Genomic DNA, 23571 nt, shown 5'->3' with positions numbered 1-23571 from the left:
TAAAATCATAAATTGTAATAAGGTTCAGATCATTCCAGGTAAGCCAGGATGTTTTCTCATTAGAAAATATTCCAAAATGATCAGCAAATCTTAGGAGATAAGAAAAGAATTTGGTAATTTCTATACATAGTAAAAATTAGATATGAATAGCAAATATAAGATAAAGGAATTTCTTAGCAAAGCCTAGCTGCAATATCTTTTTATACCAAATATCATGTTTAACCAAAAGAACACACACACACACACACACAACAACAACAACAACAACAACAACAGCCAGGAGATTTTATTTGCTTTAAGACAAGGAGCCAGATGAGTTTTAAAGTTCCTTTAAGAAAGAGAGCTAGTGGAGGATGCTCAGTCTCTTTACTTTGGTTTAGCATAATAGTATTTAGATACTGGCCAATAAATTTAGAAAAGAAACTTGCTAAAATGTATGAGAAAAAAGAAAAAAATAACATTTAACAGAATATTTGAGCATCTTTATAGAAACCCCCATCAGAATGAGTAGACAAGCTGCTATATAACTTGTGCCTACTTAGCCCATAATCTGATAAAATCTTTTTTTATTATTTAGGGGAGAAAAAGAGAAAAAGATGGAATGCTAGTAGAGGGAGAGAGGGGAGAGAGAGAGAGAGACAGAGGGGGGGGGCATTCTTTTTGCTAGATTTGGGTACTTTGTAGAGGATTCTGAGGAGGGCCTTAAAGAAGCAAGTTTTGACTTTGAAATGGCTGATTACTTGAAGGAGGGATTTGAAGATTTTGGGATTAACCAGAGATTGGCTGACCTAAGATGAGGGTAGCTAAGTCATTGGCTATCTTCTGTAATTAATGAAACAAGCAAAGCAATCTGGGCTATCACTGGGAAAAGCTGTAATCACTCAAAGTAGGTCTTAATGGCATTTTACACCTGTAGCACAACCTTAGGAGGTACGATGTTGTTAACTTTCCAACTGACTGTATCTGTGTCTATTCTGATTAATGGCAGGGATGTTTGAGCTTTTTCAGTCAGAGCTGATTTTCACTCTTCAGTGTAGTTTTTGACTATGTCATAACTAAAGGAGACATCAGCAATGTAGCCAGGTACAATACTACCTTATAATTTGTTTGTCTCAATATCACCAAGAATAAGTAGAAATGAAATTAGGAAGTAAAACACAAACCATTAATTATTTAATGGAGAATAGACAATAAATGTTAAAACTCAATTTAATAGCATAGACAAATATAAATAAAGATATTACATCTTTGATTAAAATAACTCAGTATGGCAAAGCTATCAGTTACCTGCCACACCCCTACAAATTAATCCTCAAATTCAAGTCATTTTGTGCCAAAATTTTGAAGGAAAATTTGAAGATAATAACTTTAAATTTAATATAGAAAATTATCTCTAAGTAATTAAAATAGTTTTAAACAAAAAACAAAAATTAATTGAGAAGAACTCTACTATCTTCAAAACCTATGACAAAATCAGAGAAATAATATAATATGAAATAGATAGAGGAACAAACTAATAGTCACAAAATAGCAGAAAAAAGAACAAATATAGATCTAGCTATTAAACAAATGTGGTAAATGAAAAAGTAGCATTAGAAATCACTGGAAAATGGAAAGTTACTTAGCAGTAACTAAGGAAAATATGGATCGCTATATACAGAAAAGTAAAACTGGATCCTTACCTCACAGCATATGAAAATGAAAGTCTTAAATCAATCAAATATTTAGATATTAGATTACCTTGACCAAGAATTTCTAATACTGCACTGTTTAGACAAATATCACTTATAATACTGTTAAGAGAAGGAGAAGCAATGTAGAATTTTCTTTACTGTCAAAATAAAAAAGAATTATTTTTCAACACAGGAGAAATAAAATTTGAGTCCCAAATATCAAATATTGTTTTTCATAAACCACCAACTGAGTTAAGTACATGCTATATATAAAATAAAGTATTTTTGCACATTAAGTAAGTTAAGCTGAAGGAATTTAGGGAAGAGCAGATTCAAGGAAGACTGGCCTTCCCGTAAGCAGGTTGTAAGATGCTCATTTGAAACGTGAACTCTCTGGACACAGACAAAAGGGGCATTGGGTCTGCAAAACACAGAGATGCACAGAGAAATCCAAATGAACAGGTGATACTCAACTCTTCTCATCTGCACTTACTGCAAACCCTTTGTGCTTCATGTTTTTTTCATGACTTTCTACTTTTTATCACACATAGTACAAAAATATCCCTTAGATTTACCCGTTCCTTTCTTTACAGAGACTCCCAAATCACATAAAACAACTATTAAATAAATTTGTATGTTTTTATCTTGTTAATATATCTTTATTACAGAGATATTTTTCTCTCCTATGCCATAAGCAAAGTAAATATATGGGAGAAATGACTGAGTTAACTGAAAGTCTTAAAATTAAATAGATAAAATTTTAAAATATCTGAAGATTGTTTCTTAAGGAAAAACCAATTGATAAAAATATAGAGCTCATAAAATAAAAGATATATAACTATTCAAAATTATGACACCAAAGTATAGATACTAGAAAATGAAAGAGTATAAGCTGAGATACCAAAATGTTATGACTCTTCTGTCACTTCTGGGATAAAACTGATAAATTGAAAGGAACAGTCAATATTTTAGATTACCTTGGCCAAGAATTTCTAATACTGCACTGTTTAGACAAATATCACTTATAAAAATTATAAACTCTAATAGCTGTATTTTCTACAATCTTCCATTCCCTTATTATTGAAAAATACTGGGAAGCAATTAAGTAAAGAAGTCAAAAGCCGAGTATGTGTAAGTTTAACTGTAGCACTGTAAGAAAGAAATGCATCTCTTCGTTAATTTCTGCCCCATAGAAGACAATGATAATCATTATTTCAAGAAGAAAAGATAAATGGGATGTTTTAACATTTTGCAACTTTCAGCCACATGGGCAAGAAAGCTTTTGTCCTTTGTCATGTTGTTCTTAGCTTGAAGCATCCTGTGTCTTTCAACAGAAATCTTGACAGCTGATATTTTCTTCCTTTTACTTCTACCTCAACTGCTAATTGCATATTTACAGTCCTTCAATCAAGAGGAAAAGAGAAATAGATTAGAAAAAATTCTATCTGTCAACACAACTATGTACTATAATGAAACATCTACTCATTAAATATAGAGAACTTCATGGCATCAGTGATAAGAGTTATAAAGGACACAAAGGTATTATTAATTCTGAAGGAATGCAGGACTGGAAAAACAATAAGTCATTTTGACAGTTGCTATGAAGACTATTACCAAATGTTATGTTTACTTGACTAGGCTCAATTTATAAAACAAGACCTACAAAAAAAATCCACAGTTTAATCAATTGAGATGTGCTATTATAAACAACTGCTAATGGACTGAAGCTTTGCTTCCTTCTTAATGATTCAATTGTGACTATGTTTGTAAAAATTAGGGTAATTACTAGTGTGGGCAGCTTATGTGCATTCTTAAAAGAATCCTAAATCAATGAAATAGAACTGTAAAACAAATTTAATGAAAATATAAATGTTTCTTTTTTAAGTTAAATTAAGCTAAAGATGCAAGTCTATTTAAATATAGTATGTGATTACCTTTTCAGGAAGAATTCACAAAGGTATTTGTTTACCATGCAAATTAAAGAACAATAATAAATTTAAGTCCCGAACCATAATCATTGATTAAGTTTCTCGGCATATCTCATATGAAAATTTAATTCAGAACTAGAAAACAATATTTTTCTTTGATTAGATTTTGTTTAGTTTAAAAGAAGAATATTTAAATAATATGGTTGTTTGAAGGATTCAGGTGTTTAGATAATGGATTCAACTACAGTCTAGGGAACAACATTATTTCTTAAATTTTCTACAAATTTTCTACTTGATTTTGACCAACTTATATAAGAAATAGGTTTCAGTGACATCACTAGCTTTATAAAATTTAATGTATTTGTCCTCACAATCATGCTACAAATTTGTATATTGACAAGTAATCCTTTTGTATAAACTCTTTATAGGTAGGAAAGGACCAAAACTGCACTGAAAATATAGACTTATTTTAAAATCTTGTGATTTTGGTTAGGAAACATTACATGTGTTGTCCATTTGTATATGTGTATCTGCATTGTGTGCATATTTGTGTGTGTGTGTGTGTGTGTGTGTGTGTGTGTGTGTGTGTGTGTGTGTTAACGTGAATATAGTATCAATAACCAATCAGACAAGGGGAAGAGGCAAAATTCTGGAAAGATAGTAAAAGAGGTGGGAGTGTAGTTCTTGGAACTTTGTAAATTTAAACACACACACACACAGAAGAATATATACCATACAGGGGATAATAGCCTAGGAAGTAGAAGTCCTTGACCAACATTCTAAACAAAACTAAATGACCAGGAATTTCCAATATAAAAGGTGGAAAAAAAATCACCAAGAGTCATCAGACCTGCTTGGTTTAACTTCTGTGCAGAAGAAAGCAGAGTTGTAATAGAGAATCTGATAGAGCTGAGATCAGGAAAGACTTAAAGACACCAAAAGTATTTACTGGTTTCAGAATGATCAGTAAAGAGCAGCAGAAATTGAAATGAGTTTTCGCCTGTGCAGCTGTTGACTAAATGTAAGAACCTAGGCCAGGCTCTAGGATCTCTGGTAACAGACAGCCACACACTTCATATTTGTCAGGGGACAAGCAAAGTGGAAACATTTATGAATGGAGCCAAGGTGGAATAGGGCACAGGAAAATAGATATAAAAGAAAAAGTCAAGGTAGTAGTGTCAAAGAGAAATAGAACTAGGAACTTTAAAGAAAAAAAGGAGCTAAGTTTTTCTAACTCTACACTAAAACACAAAGGAACTTGGAATATCTGGAGATAATCTCTCAAACCAAACTTCTACAACTTAGTGTAAGTACAATTTCTTATGTGTGAACTAAATTTTAGGACTTCCTTCTAAATAGAATAGTCTTAAAGGGCAAGAAAGGGCTGTCTTTACAATGGAGGAACTTGATGAACACAGAGGGTCAATTTCATCATCAATGATACATTATGGTGAAAGCACAGCCCCTGTGACTGATAGGAGATGGCACTCTCACTCTTTGATTGACTTCCAAAATTCATCACCCAGAACAAACATGAGAAAAACACAAGACAAATCCCCATTGATGTACATCCTACAAATATTAAACTGGTAGACTGCAAAACTGCCATGATAATAAAAAATAAGGAAAGTTAGAAACTGCTAAAGTGAAAAGTAACCTAAGGAGACATGACAACTAAGTGTAATGTGGTGTCTTGGATGGAATTCTGGAATAATAAAATGACATTAAGTGATATAACTTGATCTGAATAAAGTATGAACTTAAATAAAAAATAGTGTGTCAATATTGGTTTATGAATTATGACAAATATGCCAAACAAATATAAAATGCTAACAATAGAAGAAACTAAGTGGAGCATATATGGAAATTCTCTGTACTAGCATCACAAATTTTCATTATCCTAAAATAGAACATTTATCTCTAAAAAGTTATCCAAACCAAATCTCCTCTAAAATAAATTTTAAAACAACTAATTCAACAAGCAACAGAATTTTTGTGGTCAAATTTCACAAAATTAATACAAAAGAAAGAAAATAAACATGAAAACATCCACCTTCATACTTATAATCAATGAAAGCACTCAAGAAAAATAAGTTTAAAAATAAGAATTGTACACCATGACCAATTTGGTTTCATTCCAGGGATACAAGGCTGGCTCAACATATGCAAATTAATACATATCATTAACCACATAAATAAAAGTAAAGACAAAAATCACATGACTATCTCAATAGATGCTTAAAAAACATTTGACAAAACTTAACAATGCAGAAAATTGGAATAGAAGGAACTTATCAGAATATCATAAAGGCAATATACTATAAACCCAAAGCCAACATCATATTGAATGGGGAAAATCCTTGAAAATTCCCTTTAAAATCAGGAACAAAACAAGCATACCCACTGTCAACACTCATTTTTAATATAATACTCAATACTCTCACCAGAGAGATAAGGCAAGAAAATAAAATCAAAGAAATACAGAAATACAAATAGAAAAAAAAAGAATTGAAGTTATTTCTATTTGCAGATGACATTATCCATCCTTTGAAGACTCAAAAATGCAACCAAAACACTTCTGGAGCTGATCAACAAATTCAGCAAAGTAGTGGGATACAAATTTCAATCTAAAATAATCAATAGCTCTTCTATATACCAACAATAAAAAGAAATACATACACTGAAAAAGAAATCAAGAAAACATTTTCATTCATGGTAATCACAAGAACAATAAAATATCTAGGAATAAATATAACCAAGGAAGTAAAAGACATCTACAATAAAAATTATAAAAACATTGAAGAAACAAATTGAGTATATCACTCATGCTCTTTTTTTCTTTTCTTAAATACTTTTATTAGTGGATTGTAATCTCATACCATTATGTCATTATGTAGTTCAAAGTGATAGGGGCATATGTGCACACAGTATTTGGTGATACTACCCCTGTCTCCCTCCATACTCCCTCTCCTTCCCCATACATAATACTGACATTAACATTAATATTTTCATATATGTGTATAACTTCAGTAGCAATATCGTGATTCTTTATTTTTAATGGTACATTGTAGTAATATGTCTTAATGGAGTACAAGATGGTAGAGGCATGCATGCATATATCAGTCAGTTAGCCCTTCCCAATTCCAACCCCGTTCCCTCTCCCTCCCTTTTTCTCATGTTTGGCTTACTGATTGAAAGGTTTCTGAATGTAAATCATGTACATTAGGGAATTTCCCTCTTCTGCCTCCCATTCCCCTCAGTTAGGTTGCCTTATTTGCTTATCCATGGTTTCTCTTTCATCTAGATCCTCCTATGACCCTTTCTCTCCCTAGCTTCCACATATTAGGAAGAGCATCTGAATTTTTACTTTTTGTGACTGACTAATCTCACTTAGCATAATGTTCTCCAGTTCCATCCATTTCCCCACAAATGACAAAATTTTGTTCTTCTTTATGGATGAGTAAAATTCCACTGTGTATATATTCCATAGTTTTGTAATTTATTCATCTATTGATGAACATCTTGGTTGGTGCCATAGTTTGGCAATTGTTAATTGTGCAGCTGTGAAAATAGATATACATGCCTTCGTTTAGATAGGCAGAATAAATACTACCAAAATGGCTATTCTACCAAAAGTGATTCATAGAGTCAATGCAATCCCTATCAAAATACTAATGTCATTTGGCACAGAACTAGAAAAAGCAGTCCTAAATTTTATATGGAGGAAAAAGGCAGAATAGCCAAAGCAATTCTATGCAGTAAGAATCATGCAGGAGCCCGGTGTAATGGCACAGGCTTGTAATTCCAGTACTTGGGAGACTGAGACAGAAGGATCACAGGTTCAAAGCCAGTCTCTGCAACTTATCTAGGCTCTCAGAAACCTAGTGAAACCCTGTTTCCAAATAAATAAAATGAGGCTGTGGGTGTGGCTTAAAGGTAGAATGCTCTAGCTTCAATCCTCAGAATAAAAAAAAAAATCATGCAGGAGGCATCAAAATACCTGATTTCAAATTATACTACACAGCTATAATAATAAAAACAGCATGGTGTTGGCACAAAAACAGACACATAGGCCAATGGAACAAAACAGAAGATATAGAAACAAAATCACACACTTATAGACAATTGATTTTTGACAAAGGGACCAAAATATATGTTGGAGAACAGACAGGCTTTTCAACAAATGAAGTTAAGAGAACTTATCCACTTGTAGAAAAGGGGAATGAAATTCCTACCTCTTATCCTTGAATAAGAGTCAACTTGAGATGGATCAAAGACTTGGAAATTAGACCAGATAATTCCAAATTCTTAGAAGAAGGCATAGGTCCTACACTTAAACATATAGACATTGCCAGAAACTTTCTTAATAAGATTCCCAATGCTCAGGAAATTAAAACAAAATTTTATAAATGGGATGGCATCAAACTAAAAAGTTTATGTTCATAAAATGGAATTATCAAGAGTAAAGACTATGCATACAGAATGGGAGAAGGTCTTTGCCAGGTACTCTTCTGATAGAGTACTAATATTTAGAATATGCAAAGTATTAAAAGACTTAACATTAAAATGGACAAGTGACTAAACAGACACTTCACAACAGAAGAAATACAAATGGCCAATAAATATATAAAATTTTTGTGTTTAACATAATTAGCAATCAGGGAGATGCAAATTAAAACTACACTGAGATTCCATCTAACCCCCATTATTATGACAATCATCAAATAGTCAAACAATAATAAATGCTGGCAAGGATGTGGGGAAATAGGAATTCTTTTACTTATTTATTTATTTATTTATGGAACTGGGGCTGGAGCCTAGAGTAATTGTGCCTCCCAGCTATACCCCAGACCTAATATTTTTATTCCTTTTATTTTTGAAATGGGCTCTCACTGAGTTACAAAGGGCCTCGCTATCACCTGAGACTGTTCATAAACCACAATCCTTCGGTCTCCGCCTCCTGAATGCTGGGATTACAAGTGTGTGCCACCATGCCTGGCCTGGGAGATAGGAATTCTTATAACCTGTTTGTGGGATTGTAAACTAATGTAGCCACTGTGAAAATCAGTGTGGAGAATCTTCAGGAAACTGAATGGATCCACCATATGATCCAGCTATTCCACTCCTGGGTATCTTTCCACAGGGACTAAAATTAGAATATTATAGTAGTACATGCATACCCATGTTTATAGCAGCAAAATTTACAATAGTCAAATTATGGGGCCAACCTAGGTGCCCAACCACAGATGAATGGATTACAAAATTATGGGATTACTACTAATGAAATTATTCATAATGGAATTCTACTCAGCAACAAAGAAGAACAAAATTATGTCATTTGTAGGAAAATGAATGAACCTGGAGAACATTATGTTAAATAAAATTATCCAGTCAAAGAAAGTAGAGTGTCATATGTTTTGTCTCATAGGTAGAATTAAAGAGTAATCAGGATACAAGAGGGACTTTAAATAATGGAGGAGAAACCCCAGTGGAGAGAATGAGACTGTCTGGGAAAGACGTGTGGTAGGGAGTGGGAGAATTAATGAAGAAAACACTTCCATTGAGATTATGTTCACCTGTGAGAATGCCAGTGCCAGTCTCAATGACCCGTATAGGGAAGAGGAGGGAGTAGGGCGGGAGCCAGGAGAAGCTCACCAAGTGCTGTGTGCATGCGTCACTATCACTCTGAACTACATTATGATGAGACTATAATGCACCAATAAAAGTATTTTTAAGAAGAAATAGCAATATGCTTTTCAAAACAAACTTAAAAACAATAATAAAATTTTACATTGCATGAAAGAAAACATGGGCCAGAATTCAAAGAAAAAAAATACTCAACTCAAAAATTAGGTGAAAAGTCGGGCATGGTGGTGTACACTTGTAATCCCAGCATTTGGGAGGCAGAGATTGGAGGATTTATGGTTTGTGGACAGCCTCAGCTATTTAGGCCTTTAGAAACTCAGTGAGACCCTATTTCAAAGATAAAAATAAAAAAAAACTAAAAAGATAGGGCTGGGGGTGTGGCCGAGAGGTAGAATGCCCCTAGGTTCCATCCCAGTACTACAAAAAAAAAAAAAAAATGAGATGAGAAAAATATGACAGAGAACTGAAAAGATAAGGAAATAATTTCACTTCAGAATTTAAGTCTAAATAGTAAAATTCAAGAGAAATAATTTTCATTGTCATGAGTGAAACAGAAGCCAAAATATTAATTTAAAAATAAAAAAAACAAGAGGTATAAAATAACTTTAGAGAAAGCTACAAATATTGAAGATAATCCAATAAAAGAAATATATGCTGTAGACAGTAGAGGGAAATAAAAAAGAAAAAAGTCAAATAAACAGTAAATATCAAAGTTATAAGTGAAGTAAACTTTCTGAAATTTAAAAGTTGACTATATAATGACAGAGCAGAGCACCTTTGTGACAATATTGAATCAGCACAATGAATACCACTATAATAATGTCTATACAATTGCTGTGGTTGTTTGTTTTATTGCTGGGGATAAAACACAGGGTTTTGCACATGCCAGGCAAGGGTTCTACCACTGAGCTACAGCCTCAGCCAAATTATTGGGTTTCAAAAAGAAAGATCTGTAAATCCAATATTTGAGAGGCTGAGTCAGAAGAATCACAGGTTTGAAGTCAACCTCAACAACCTAGTGAGACCCTCAGCTATTTAGCTAGACCCTGTTTCACAATAAAAAATAGAAAGGGGTAGGGGTGTAGCTCAGAAGTAGAATGCCTCTAGAGTAAATCCTTGGTACCAAGAAATGAAATAAAAAGGAAGAAGAGCAAGTTATATCAATCTGTTCAGTTGCATACTTTAGGTTAGAAGAAAATGGAGTAAAATACTTAAGATACTCAGCATAAGATATATGATCCCGGTGTGGTGGCGCACGCTTGTAATCCCCGCGCTTGGGAGGCAGAGACAGGAGGATCAGGCAGATTCGGAGCCTGCCTCACTGGCTTAAGAGATCTTGTTTCCAAATAAAAAATATAAAAATAGGTGTCTGAGAGTGTAGCCCTGAGGTAGAAGGGTTTCCAGAAACCCCAGTACCACTAAGAAAAAAAAAAGAGAGAATATGAATAAAATATTTTAAGAAAAATTTTCATATTTTCAGTTTTCAATTCAGAAAACATTAACTTTTCCTAACATGTAGGAATTCAGATAATGTTGCTTCTATTTATATAGAATCAAATGAAGAAAAAGCTTCAGAAACCAAAGTGACCAAAGGGACATTGATCCAACTATCATCTCAAAGTAATCCTTATGCCAATGAGGTATATCTTGTGGCAGCATATTCTGATTGTCCTGTTCTGAGCTCCATTGTACCAATGTATATTATCCTCTAGAGTCCTGAACATGAATTGTAAATATCAGGCTGAATAAATAAATTTGCTAACTCTTTTCTCTGAAAAAGTCTAGAAGCAGAGGCCAACCAATCAACCCGACAGCAAAGAACATCTCCAGGGCAGATTATGTACATTACTGGAGCATCAAGGCCTGAGAGTCCTGTAAAACTGATGCAGCCCTAGCTTGGGGACATTTGAATGGCTTGAAAACATGGTGGTAGGTGCTTACTGTGAACGTTGAAAAAGAAAGTGACTGCAATAGATTAACAGTCATCAAATCTGATTAGACCCAGGATTTATGGTGATATTCGAAAGTAAAGATTTCTTTCTTTCAGAGAATGGTAGGGAGACATTACTTAACAACTGGAAAATATCAGGAAATAAGCAAGTGCAATTTTTATTCCTGTATGAACTGCTCTTGGAAATACAATTTTATAAAACTATACCAATGGGTATGTGAAATAAAATTATTATATCATAAATGTATTATTATCACTAAATTAATGGATATAGTCATTTTAGCCATAATAACTGACAATATCAGAAAAATAAAGAGAACTAAATATCAAGTACAATACCTATGGTATACAGCAAAGGCTCACTGCCTAGTATATGAAGAAGCCCAAATCATGACACAGTTTTGTTTTTTTTCTTTTTGCAAAAACAGAAGGAATTTTTATTGAGGGCAAATCATTAAGGAGGCTGGAGCTAAAATCTCAAATCTGTCTTTCTGATAGGTTGGTATTGGGGGATTTTAAGGGTTGTTTTTTGTACAAGTTGGACAGTCTTTATGCCTCTTAAAAGGATGCAAGTTTCTTTGAGATGGGACAAGGGCAGTTATCATGTTCTATTCAGGAGAATTTTACTTTGTGACACCAAAAGGTCATTGACCAGGGGAGCAGTTTCTTCTGCACATGTCTATTATTAAAAAGACAGGATCAAACTGTCCCTGAGTAGATTCTGGAGAGTTTTCCTTGAAATCAACTTAAATAGTTTGGTATTTGAAGAATATATATCTGGATTTGTCAAAGCATCAAACACGTTGACCTCCTGAAGAAAAAAAAAATCACAAAATCACTGATAATCTTAACCAAAGAGTGATGGAATTTTGGGCCCCATCTGCCAATTTTGAGCAAATGGAGAGGTCAGAATTAATAAGCTGGACCATATGCATGCCATCGTACATACCAGACTGCTAGGACAGCTATTGACCAAATATCTTGGCTTCATCAGCAGTAACTTTTTAAGAATAAAGAGGGACAAAGGGAACTCTAGTGATTAAGTAAAGATTAGTTTAACCCATCAAATAAAAACACAAATGAGTGATAAGTCCAAGTACAAATAGTTAATATAAAAGTCATGATAAGCCAGGCATTGTGGCCCACACCTGTAATCACAGTGCATGGGAGGCATAGACAGGAGGAATCCATGTTCAAGGCCAGTCTCAGCAACTTAGTGAGACACTGTTTCAAAATAAAAAATAAATAAAAAGAGCTAGGGGTATATCTTAGAGGTTGAACAACACTAGGTTCAACCCCAGTGCCAAAAATATCCTGATAATAATTAATTAGAAAGTAGGGAGAGAGGGACAGTTATGATGAAATGAGTTCTATCAGGAGCTCCTTGGGGACCTGACATAGTACAATGTTTTTAAGTGAGTGGTTCAATCAGCCATGCATTTGTTTTATATGGTTCTCTGTATATTTTATGTCATAATATAAAGAGGTCCAAGAAAACTTCTGGATCTGACTAAAATGGTGTCAACACCCTCCTCCTCTTCTGATCACAACTAGAAACACTGGCCAAAAAATAAATAAATAAACAATTATCTGAGGATTCTAACAAGCAAACAATGGTATGCAGAATTAGGAAATAAATCAAAGTGTTAAGAAAAATTTACTTGACACTGAGTTCCTGTGAGGTTGGTTTATCTGTTTTGTTATTCAGATATCTCTTGTCTCCAGCTTCAGGGAAGCTCAATCTTTAAAGTGGAGAGTGGCTGCAGACTGAAAAAGCCCCAAGAAAATCTCATTTTGTGACTGGAAGACCATGAAGGAGGGCCCCACAGAGCAGTGTGTGAAGGTAGGCTACCATTTTATCCTCTCGGTTTCTCTCTCTCTCTCCCAAACTTGTCTCCACCCCCCCTTTTCTCTTTTCCTCTGGGTTTACTCTGCTTCTGGGCATGCCCCAGTCAGAAGGTTCATCTTGGATGGTGGCAGTAGTAGCAGTAGCCCTGTAGGCCCTAAACCTCAAAGAAAAAATGTTGTGTTGAACAGAGTACTGGAAAAGGGTTCCTGTTTGCCAAAAAAGGGCTAGAAAGTAACTCGTGGTTATTTTCCCGTTGTCTTTCATTGATTTGCCCAGCAAAGACCAAGTCATGAAAAGCAGGTATAAGTGCAGGAGGATAAATTCCCAAATGACTTGTTCAGCAAGAAAGGGAGCATCTCGGATCCAAGTAGGATGGGGGAAATCACAGCACAGAAAGAGTTAGAGAAAGGTACCTCATAAGTCTATGTATGAAATCTCAGGCTCCTTCCCAACCTGAGGATGTACAGAACCAAGCCAACTCAGCAGAGCAGAGGCAGTGAGAGCAAAACTGTGTAGAACATCATCCAAGTTCCGTACTGGCCCCAGCAGCACACCAAAAGAGTACTTCCAGGTCTTTACAAACTAAATTGACATTAGAAGCAAAGTCCACAGAAGGTAGCTTGTGGTCTGAAGCTAACTGGATTCATTGCACATAAAACAAACAAAAATTAACATTGCTTCAAAGGATTCTAACAGAACCCAAAGTTCCATGATATAATACTCAACATGTCTGGGATTTGATCCAAAATCAATGAACACAAAGAACCAGTGAAAGCTCAAGAATTCTCCAGGGCAAACAGAATGCACTGAGCCAGACCTGATATAACTCAGGTGTTAGACTTATCACAAGGAGGGTTTTTTTTTTTCAGCACTGGGGATGGAACCCAGGGCTACTCAACCTCCAAACTACTATACCCCAGCCCTAATTTTTTTATTCTTTGATTTTAAACAGAGCCTCACTAAGTTGTTGAGGCTTCCCACAAACCACGATCCTCCTGTCTCAGCCCCCAGCCTCCCAAATGCTGGAATTACAAGCAAGCACCACCATGCCCAGCTCCACAAGGAGGTTCTAAAGTGGCTACATTTGTGTTGTATGAAGTAAGGGTAAGCACTGATCAGGACTAAGGCCACATGTAGGTAAGAATCTGTGAATGAGCCCAAGGTAGGCTCAAAATTAATTTGTTGTGAAGTAATTGACATCAACAAAATAGAAAAGTAGATAGTTCCAAGAATGTGTACCCCCATAGTAACAGAAAAAACAAGTGCAAACTGTCAGAATCAACTTTGTTCAAAAACCTGGAAACCAGTTCAAGAATGATCACTGAATCAAGAAAAAGCAGCTATAAAAGGGTAGGGAAGCTTGAGTCACTTTTATTGTCCTGTTGCACTTGTTCTGTACCACTGCTGTGCTCTTGAAAACAGGAGTCTGCATTCTCAGTGTAGAATTCAGGTCCCTGGTTCCAAAGGAGCATAGCACACTGTTGGTTAGGAGTTTCAAGTTCACCTGTTCTAACCTCTTTGGGGATTGCATAACAGAGTGAATGTGTGATGCTCTTCATTTCACTTAACTCTGAACTCATCCAGGAGAAAACCAGCAGTTACTCACTTCAAATATTATAAGACAAACTAACAACACTTAGTTGTTTGAGAAAAATATAGACAAGGCTTTAGAGTGTCTAAAGCCTGGAAGAAAAGCAAGAGACAGCATTTTGGGGGGGAACTGGGGCACAGAAAAATATTTGTGTATACTGAGGAATTCAGAAAGCAATGTTCATGTCATACAAGAAACAGAAGACTGGAGGAAACTCTAAGCTTTTACTATTGGCTGATGTCTAGGCTCAGTGCAAGAAGGAAACAAAGGTCAAGGCCCAATTGCAAATAGCCTGGCTAAGTGTTTAAGGAGTGCACACTACACAGAGCCAGTCTTCAAAGAATGAAGGCCTCTTCCTCCTCCTCCTCTTCCTCCTCTTCCTCTTCTACTCCTCCTTCTCCTCCTTCTCCTCTTCCTTCTCCTCTTCCTCCTCCTTCTCATATACATTCTCTCTTCCATCATATTTAGACTTTATTATTTTTTTTGCAGGTCTGGGGATGGAACCCAGGGGTGTTCTACCTCAGAGCTACACCCCCTGCACTATTTTTTTCTTTTTTATTCTTTTTTATTAATTATTTTAACATTTTTATTGAACATAAATAGTATACATTTAAACTATATTTGGTGCCCTCTCCCTCCCACCCCCGTTTTCCCTTCCCCCCTCCCACCAATGGTTGTCCAGGTTAACCATGTCTTATTCATAATTTTACACCTGTTCAGATGTAGACCCTCATTAATCAAGATCATCCTTCCTCCTCTCCTATCTTTCCATTCAAACTTTGCTGGTATTTCCCCTCCATTATCTGGAGTCCCACTGGTATCCTTTGTGTTTCCTAGTTTGGGCATATTAGAGGAAACATATGTACCTTCTCCTTCTGTGCTTGGCTGATCTCACTTAACATGATGTTCTCCAGGGCTTTCCATCTGCTTGCAAATGATATAATTTTGTTCTTTTTTATGGCTGAATAGAATTCCATTGTGTGTATTTCCCACAGTTTTGCTATCTATTCATCTGTTGATGGTGATCTGGGCTGGTTCCATATTTTTGCTATTACAAATTGTGCTGCTATGAACACAGGTATGCATATGTTGCTGTATGTCTCTGAATTCAACTCCTTTGTAAAGATAGCCAGGAGTGGTATAGCTGGATCCTATGGTGGATCTATTCCCACCTTTCTTAGGAATCTCCACACAGATCTCCATAGTGGTTGAACTAGTTTGCATTCCCACCAACAGTGTAAAAGAGTTCCTCTTTCCCCACATCCTCGCCAGCATTTGTTGTTGTTTGATTTCTTTATTTTGAAACAGGGTCTCACTGAGTTGCAGAGGGCCTCACTAAGTAGCTGAGGCTGTCCTTGAACTGTGATCCTCTAGGCTCAGCCTCCTGAATGTTGGGATTACAAGCATGCGCTACCAAGCCCGGCTTATATTCAGACTTTGATCATCGCATATGACCAGAAATATAGACTTAAAAAATTTTAGGAAATTCTTCACTCAAACAGCTGCAGCTAGAGAAAGCAAAAAACACAAATCCTAAGACTAGTAAATCATCATCCTCCTCCTCCTCACATTTTAACACTCAAAATCCCAACTTGTCAACAAGAAACAGCAAAACATACAACAACAACAAAATTATGCCTTTTTCACAAAAGAACTTAATAGAAATTGTCCCTAAGCAAGCATCTATGTTCTAGACAAAGACTTAAATCAATTTTTAGCTCTTTATTCTTAAAGAGACAAAAATGTGACAAATAACAGAGGAAAACACAAGGTGATTTGTGGAAAAAAAAAAACTAGAATGTTAATGATTAACAATGTTAAAGATTAACATAACCTAAGTGACCTATGAGACACCATCAGCCATTTTAACATATGTATCATGGGAATTACATAAGGAAAGGAGAAATAGAGACAGAATACTTGCAGAAATAAGACCCCAAAGTTCCAATCTTGATAAAGGGTACAAATTGACCTTTTGGAAGCTCAATAAATTCAAAAGATAAACACAAACACAATTCATTTGTTGTAGGTCTAGTTGGTCAACACATTGGGTTGGAGTCAATGTGTCCAGAATATTTCTCTTCTGTGAATTTTAGAGACTTAAGAATGTACCCATTCTGGATTTACCAGAATGGTGATTATCTATCCATGAATCAAAAGGCTTGATATTGCTGGGAAATTTTCTCAAATTTTATCCATTGAAATTCATTTTATTTTTCAGGAAAATTTGTTTTGTTTACAAGCCCAAGTAATTTGACTTAAGAGATATTTCATTTGCTCAAGATAAAAGAACTTCAATGATTCATATTTTGAAGCTTCATTTGCTGTTAGCATAAAAATTCCTAAACAGCAAAATTTTAAAATTACCATGTCCTAAATGATGAACTTAAATTTAAGTAAAGTGTATTTGGGTTAAAAGTGGTTGTCACCTTGTTTTACTGACTATAGCACTCCTGATTTATTCATTAAGATAGAGCTGTATAAGGATTCAGTGGGGTATAATTGTGTAACTACAGTTGGGAGAAATGCTGGAAATCTAATATATGAAATATTTCAAGAGTATTCTTAGCTTAAAAATAAAAATGTAATGTATCTCAATGGTAGAATACTTGCCTAGCAAGCACAATGAGTTTAATCTCCAGCACAATAAACAGAAATTAAATAAATTTTGATAACTATTTAAATATTTCTACAGTTGCTAGAAATATTATTACCCTTGTGGGCTTTTTGTTGTTTCTTTTAGTCAAAAACATGGAGAAATCAAATTTATAGAAAAACTAAATTCCAATTCTCTAATGAGGACTTATGAAGAAAAAGGAAAAGATAACCACCTGTCTTTATAAATATACAAAATGCTACTCCTTCATTCATGCACCAAACGCCTATTAATTCAGAGCATTTTTTATGTCTGACACTATACTAAATGCAATGGATTAAACTTGAAGGTACTTGCGAAAGTACCTCCATCTATGGACACTGAAGTGTATCAGGTATTCTGAACAATATATAATGGTACACAGGCACTACTAAACACTTTTTAACAAAATAGTGTGTGTGTGTGTGTGTGTGTGTGTGTGTGTGTGTGTGTGTGTATAAATATGTTTTGGAAAGGGGGAAAAGAAGCCATCTTACAAACCACCAATAGTATAGGTAGGGTTTTTCCAAGATTTCTCCTTATTTGAACATTTCAAGTTAAATAATTTGAAAGAGCATGCCCAATATTTCACTATTGTCCCCTCTTCAACTTTCTAAAATTAGTCCAAAATACTGGCTAATATTCAAATTTCACTTTAATCTTAAAGCAGAGGATATATTCATTTGAATCATTAAAATGTCATTGATTGATATGGTATATTAACCAATCAGTTTTAAAAGGACTAGAAGAGATGTTTTCTCTATTTTTGTGTATATGAAATATTAAAATAAGACAAGCCTTCAAGGTAATGCTGAACAGGAAGTTATTATGCATCTTCTATTTTTGAATTAATAAACATATATGTTTAAATGCATATAGGCATGTGTGTATAAAAATATAAGAACGCATTTTGCAATATAAAAATTTCAGCCTAAAAATAAAAAGGAAAGGAAAATTTGCAATTCAAAAACCACACTATGTCAAGAAAATCAAAATTTGTAGGGTTATCTCCCTGGAAAGCAAGGGTAAAAAAGGAAAGATAATTGCATTGCAATTCAAGTTCCAAAGCACAAAACTCTATCTAGAAAATCACAGCCATCATGTGCATGAATAAAAATTTGCTATTGCTGAAAGACTGTGATTAAAAAAATAAAGTAATATCAGGGAGAATATTGAAACTGACAGTCCAAATACAGGAAAAAGTTAACTGATTCTTCTAACCTCTTAGGAGATAACATCAAGGTTGAAAATGTGTTCCTTTGGTTACTTTTCCTGGAAAAAATAGGAAAAGAAAAGATTGTGGGGGAATATAACTTTAAGGAAACCATGGAAATAAGCACTGGCCTATGTCTCTTGGGTCTGAAACCAATCAAGTCTGGCTTAATAGGAAACAGGCTTTAGAAAAATGTAATATTCTCTCCACTTTTTCCTTTCCTTTTCTTTTTTTGCCATAGAGATCTGTATTTTTTCTAAGAACACATGTTTTTGTTATTTTAATCAAATAAGAGCCATTGTGGAGGAAAGAGAGTGCCTAAAAAGTAAAGGGCAGGATCCTCATAAATACTTAAGACCATCAATGCCTGAGTCACTGAGAGTTAAGCTACTGGAGGAATAAGGGAACAAGATCATCAAGATAGCAATTTCTAGGCTTCCAACATTTATTTATGGGAAAACAAAGAGGTTTTCATCATCTGCTAATCTTCCTTTCATGGGCTAATTTGACTCCTTATCAAAGCATGCCAGGGACAAGATGGATGCCAGCATTTAGAAATATACATGTCAATGTCTTTACAGGTCAAAAATATCATGTAAAAGGACATGTTGATGCATTAGAATGTCCCTACTATGTTTTTAGTGGACTGAGACAATCAGCACAGCACACAGCTGGTGGTAAAATCAATCTACATTTTGCTAATTTATTCTGTGACCCAGCACTGGTACTTACTCCTGGTGTCTGTTTCTTCTGCAATAATATGTTGAGTGTACCATTCGCTCTATCCTGGTGCCATGAGTTGTTCTCCCTGATGATCTGTACAGTGCATAAGAATTGACTGACGCGGTGGAAGAGTGGGTAAGTATGTGTCAAAAGGCCCGTTTCTGCGTCTTTTTCCAGACTTAACATCAAAATCTTGGGGTAAATATTGTCTTGAAACCTGAGGGCCTGCATTTCAGCAAATCCCTCAGGTGATTCTTATCCACACCAAAGTAAAAGAACCATCAACATAGGAATAAAATCCCTACCCTTCATACATCCTTTTCCTAAGAGAATTCTCCTTTAGAATTCCCAGAAAGGCCAGTTCTTTCCAAAGTGAAGGCAGAGGCCATTTGAAGGGCAGCACTGATTTGAATGCCTTTCCCCTATTAGTCGTTATATTTTCACAGTTCTACAGGCTCAGTTCCTCTGATTCCTTTATACTCTCTGTAACAATAAATGTTATTATCCAAGGTCCATCAGAGACAGGATGTATTTCATAGAGAGCTGCCGATCATTTCAACAAAAGATAAATGTCCATCAGGGACCAGGTGGGTCTTGAAGATGTGAATTGTTTCATTAAAATGTCTTAATAATGCACAGGAAACTTAATCTTGGTGGTGGTATTTATCAGCCTAACTTTTCACTAAGTTTTTTATTCTGGCAAAATGCAGAAAAAATTTTTAATACTCTTTGGAAATCTTCTTTTCATACATGGAGGTTCCTTCAAATCACAGGTTTACATCTTGATCCATTAATCCCTATTGCATCAACCAACATTGGCTGCTGCTGCTATTTCATTATTAATCCTGGTTTTATAATATAGTATGTATAAATAGCCTTATTAAAACTTAGCCATATGTCCAGCACTATCTTAAATAGGTTCATGGTGGGCAATTAATATTGGTTCCTTTATTTCTATCCATAAAAAAAGTTTGTCCTTTCCTCCTAATTCTCAATTGGTTTATTACAAGGACTATTGACATCTAAATATTGCCAATCTCATTTTTCTGTTCTAGATTAGATTAATATTGTTAAGTACTTCTTTATTCAACTTCCTTTGCTGAAACTGCCAATCAAATTATATTTTACCTTGGCTCCATAGTCCAAAACTCTCCATATTCAGACCCAAACATACCCCTAGTAGTTTTTTTAGAAACTGATCTCTGGAAAGCAAGGTATGGGTTCTGTGGCTAACCAAAGAAATGTGCTGCGGAGAAGATTGATAAGCTTTGTTGTAAAGAGTGGTTGATACTTGTGGAGGTTGGAGTGGCCTAGAAGAAGGGGCCCTACTCTAAAGATTTACCTTTCTTTCCTGTCATCTTTTAATCTTGTTATTTGCCTGTAGAAAAGTCCCTTAACCACACAGTACCTAAATGTAGGTAACTATGCCAGTTCTTAATCTTTAAAATAGATTGTTAATTAAGATTAAAATAATACTGTATTTTAAAAGTGCCCTTTAGCTGTAGGATATTGAATTGTACTTTTAGGAGTCCCCAAGGAGGATGCCTTAAAATTACCAAAGCCAAGGTCAATCACTGGTATTTATCTCAATGATTTGATAGGCTCAAGAGCTTGCTGTATTTTCCTTGCATGTATGTCTGATGCTTGATATTCATTTTTAACTTGTAACTTTGTGACAATGTAGTTTTACACATAATTATAAGAAATAATACAGAAAAATCCCATATATCTTTCATTCTGTATCCTTTAGTGAAAAAATGCTGCAAACTGTAGTATAGTATCACAAAGGGGAAAATAACTCTTATTTAGATCCATGTATATTTGTAGACTTCACCAGTTTTACACGCATTCCCATGTTAGTGCCTATTATGCTTAGTTGTAAGCAACTTGCATATATAGAACTGTGTGATCAGCACCACTGAAACTAGAGAATATTATGCTTGTTGAGATCAGCCTTTCTTGTTTATACCTTTTGATATCTTGTAATTGGATGCTTTGGGTTTCATGTTTCTTTTTGTTTTTGCTATTAACTTTGAGAGATGTTTTATATCTGTACTTATAGTCTTTGGTTGAACCTGTGGTGTGCAAATACTTCCATCCAGTCTATAACTTGTTTTTTATCCTCTTAATGCAGTCTTTCACAGAGAACAAAATCTCATTTTGATGAAGTCTTATTTATCAATTTTCCTCTTATACATGCTTACGCTTTATTTTCGAGATATCATATTATGTTCTTGGTGTAAAGAAAAAGAAATAAAAGAGCCAGGCACAATGGTACATGCCTGAATTCCAAGCTGATACAAAAGCATTGTAGGTTCAAGGCCAGACACAGTAACTTAACAAGATCCTCAGCAACTTAGTGAGACCCTGTTTCAAAATAAAAACTAAAAATGGCTGGACTGTAGCTCAGAAGTATAACCTGCCTTGTTCAAACTCCACAGTACCATGAAAGAAAAAACAAAGAAAGGGAGAAAGAGAGAGAAAGAGAAAGAAAGAGAGAGAGAGAGAGAGAGAGAGAGAGAGAGAGAGAGAACATAATTTGAAAAAATAAGTTGACCCTATTTACAGATGATTTTATTATCTAAATAAAAATGAAATATCAAGGAAATAACAAATAAATTCCTTTAATAAGTGAGTTTCATAAGACCATAAAGCACAAAAGCAATGTACAAAAATTAATTTGCATACATTACCAATGACTATGTGGACATTGAAATCAAATAAAGTACTATTTATAATTGCATAAAAAGTGAACTAGTTGTGGAAGATCTAACAAAATACTTATGGGACTTGTTTGATGAATATTACAAAAAAATTAATGAAAGAAATAAAAAGAAATTGGAGGCATATACCTTATTCATGGATAGGAAGACTTAGGATAGTGAAAATACCACACTGATATACTGGTTTCACACAATTTGTATCAGAATACCTGAAAAAATTTTGTATACATAAACAACATTATTCTATAATGTGTGTATAAAGGCAAACGAATTGAAGAAGTTAAAATAATTCTGATAAAACTGGAAGAAATTGCCAGGCATGGTAGTGCATATTTGTAATCCCACTACTTAGGAGGCTGAGACAAGAGGATCACAAATTCTCGGCCATCCTCAGAGACTTAGTGAGGCCCTCCACAACTTAATGAGACTCTGTTTCAAAAAAAAAATAAAATTGGGCTAGAGGTGTAGCTTGAAGGTAGAATATACCTGGTTCCATCCCCAGTACCACAATAAAAAAATGGAAGGAATTCCTCTTCTGGTTATTAAAGTTTATTATATAGTCATAGTTATTAAGAGAATATTAGAGGAGTGATTGACATGTATATCAAATATAATAGATAACCCAGAAAGGAACAACTATAAAACTAATTTTTTTAATAAAAGCACAAGTAAATTCAACAGAAGTATTCTTTTGAGCAACTGGTACTGGATGTATAAAACATTTATAATTTAAAAGTAATTAACCTAAGTAGAACATTTTCTATAAAAATTAACTGAAAGTAAATCACTGAAATTTAAAATGGTAAATTTTGTAGAAAAAGCAGTAAGTTTTTCTTACAAGCAACATAGTTTGGGGTGAAATTTTTTAAAATCCACTCTGACAATCTCTACTTTTAAACTAATTATTTCTATGTGAGGACCTAAATGTGTCATATTTTGCATACTCATTATGCTAGATATTATTATAAATGTATGTCACAGATTATGGCCCACTGATATTTATCTTTCACTCTTCAAGAAAACTATTTAAATCTTGTTACCATTTGAGCCTCCCTACACTTCAAATACAATTGTCTGGATATAGCATTTTCTTTGTATATATTGAGCTCCACCACAGGTATTGTAACTTTTCTTTAGTCATAAGATATGATTTAAGAACTAATAGGAGTGGGAATCATCACTCCTTACCTGTTTTTACCTGTTCCATTCTTCTTCTTTCCTTCTCAAAGTTTCATTCTATCTTATGCTATTATTGCCTTCTGCTTAAAAAACTCTATTTTTCCATTCTAAATAATTTTCTAAATACAGTCCAGAAAGTAACTGTTTCTTCATCTGAAAACAGCTTTATCCCTTTCCTTAATGAAGGATGGTGTTGTTGAATGTAGAATTCACACAGATAATCTTTTTCTTTGGCATCTGAAACACACGTAGCTTGTTCTTTCAGATGAGAAATCCACTGCCGTTCAACTTGCAGTCTCCCTTAAAGACCATGTGTATTTCTCTCTGGATGCTTTTGAAACTTTCATTTTATCTTGTTTTTAATCTCTTGAGGTTTACTTGTGATGTGTTTTAGCAAAACTTTTCTCAGTATGTTTATAGGATTTTTCTCTTATTTTTGGCTTAGTAATTCATATCTTTC

Source organism: Muscardinus avellanarius, assembly GCF_963383645.1.
Source record: "Muscardinus avellanarius genome assembly, chromosome: 4".
Classification (NCBI taxonomy): domain Eukaryota; kingdom Metazoa; phylum Chordata; class Mammalia; order Rodentia; family Gliridae; genus Muscardinus; species Muscardinus avellanarius.
Note: the sequence above shows the minus strand (reverse complement) of the source record.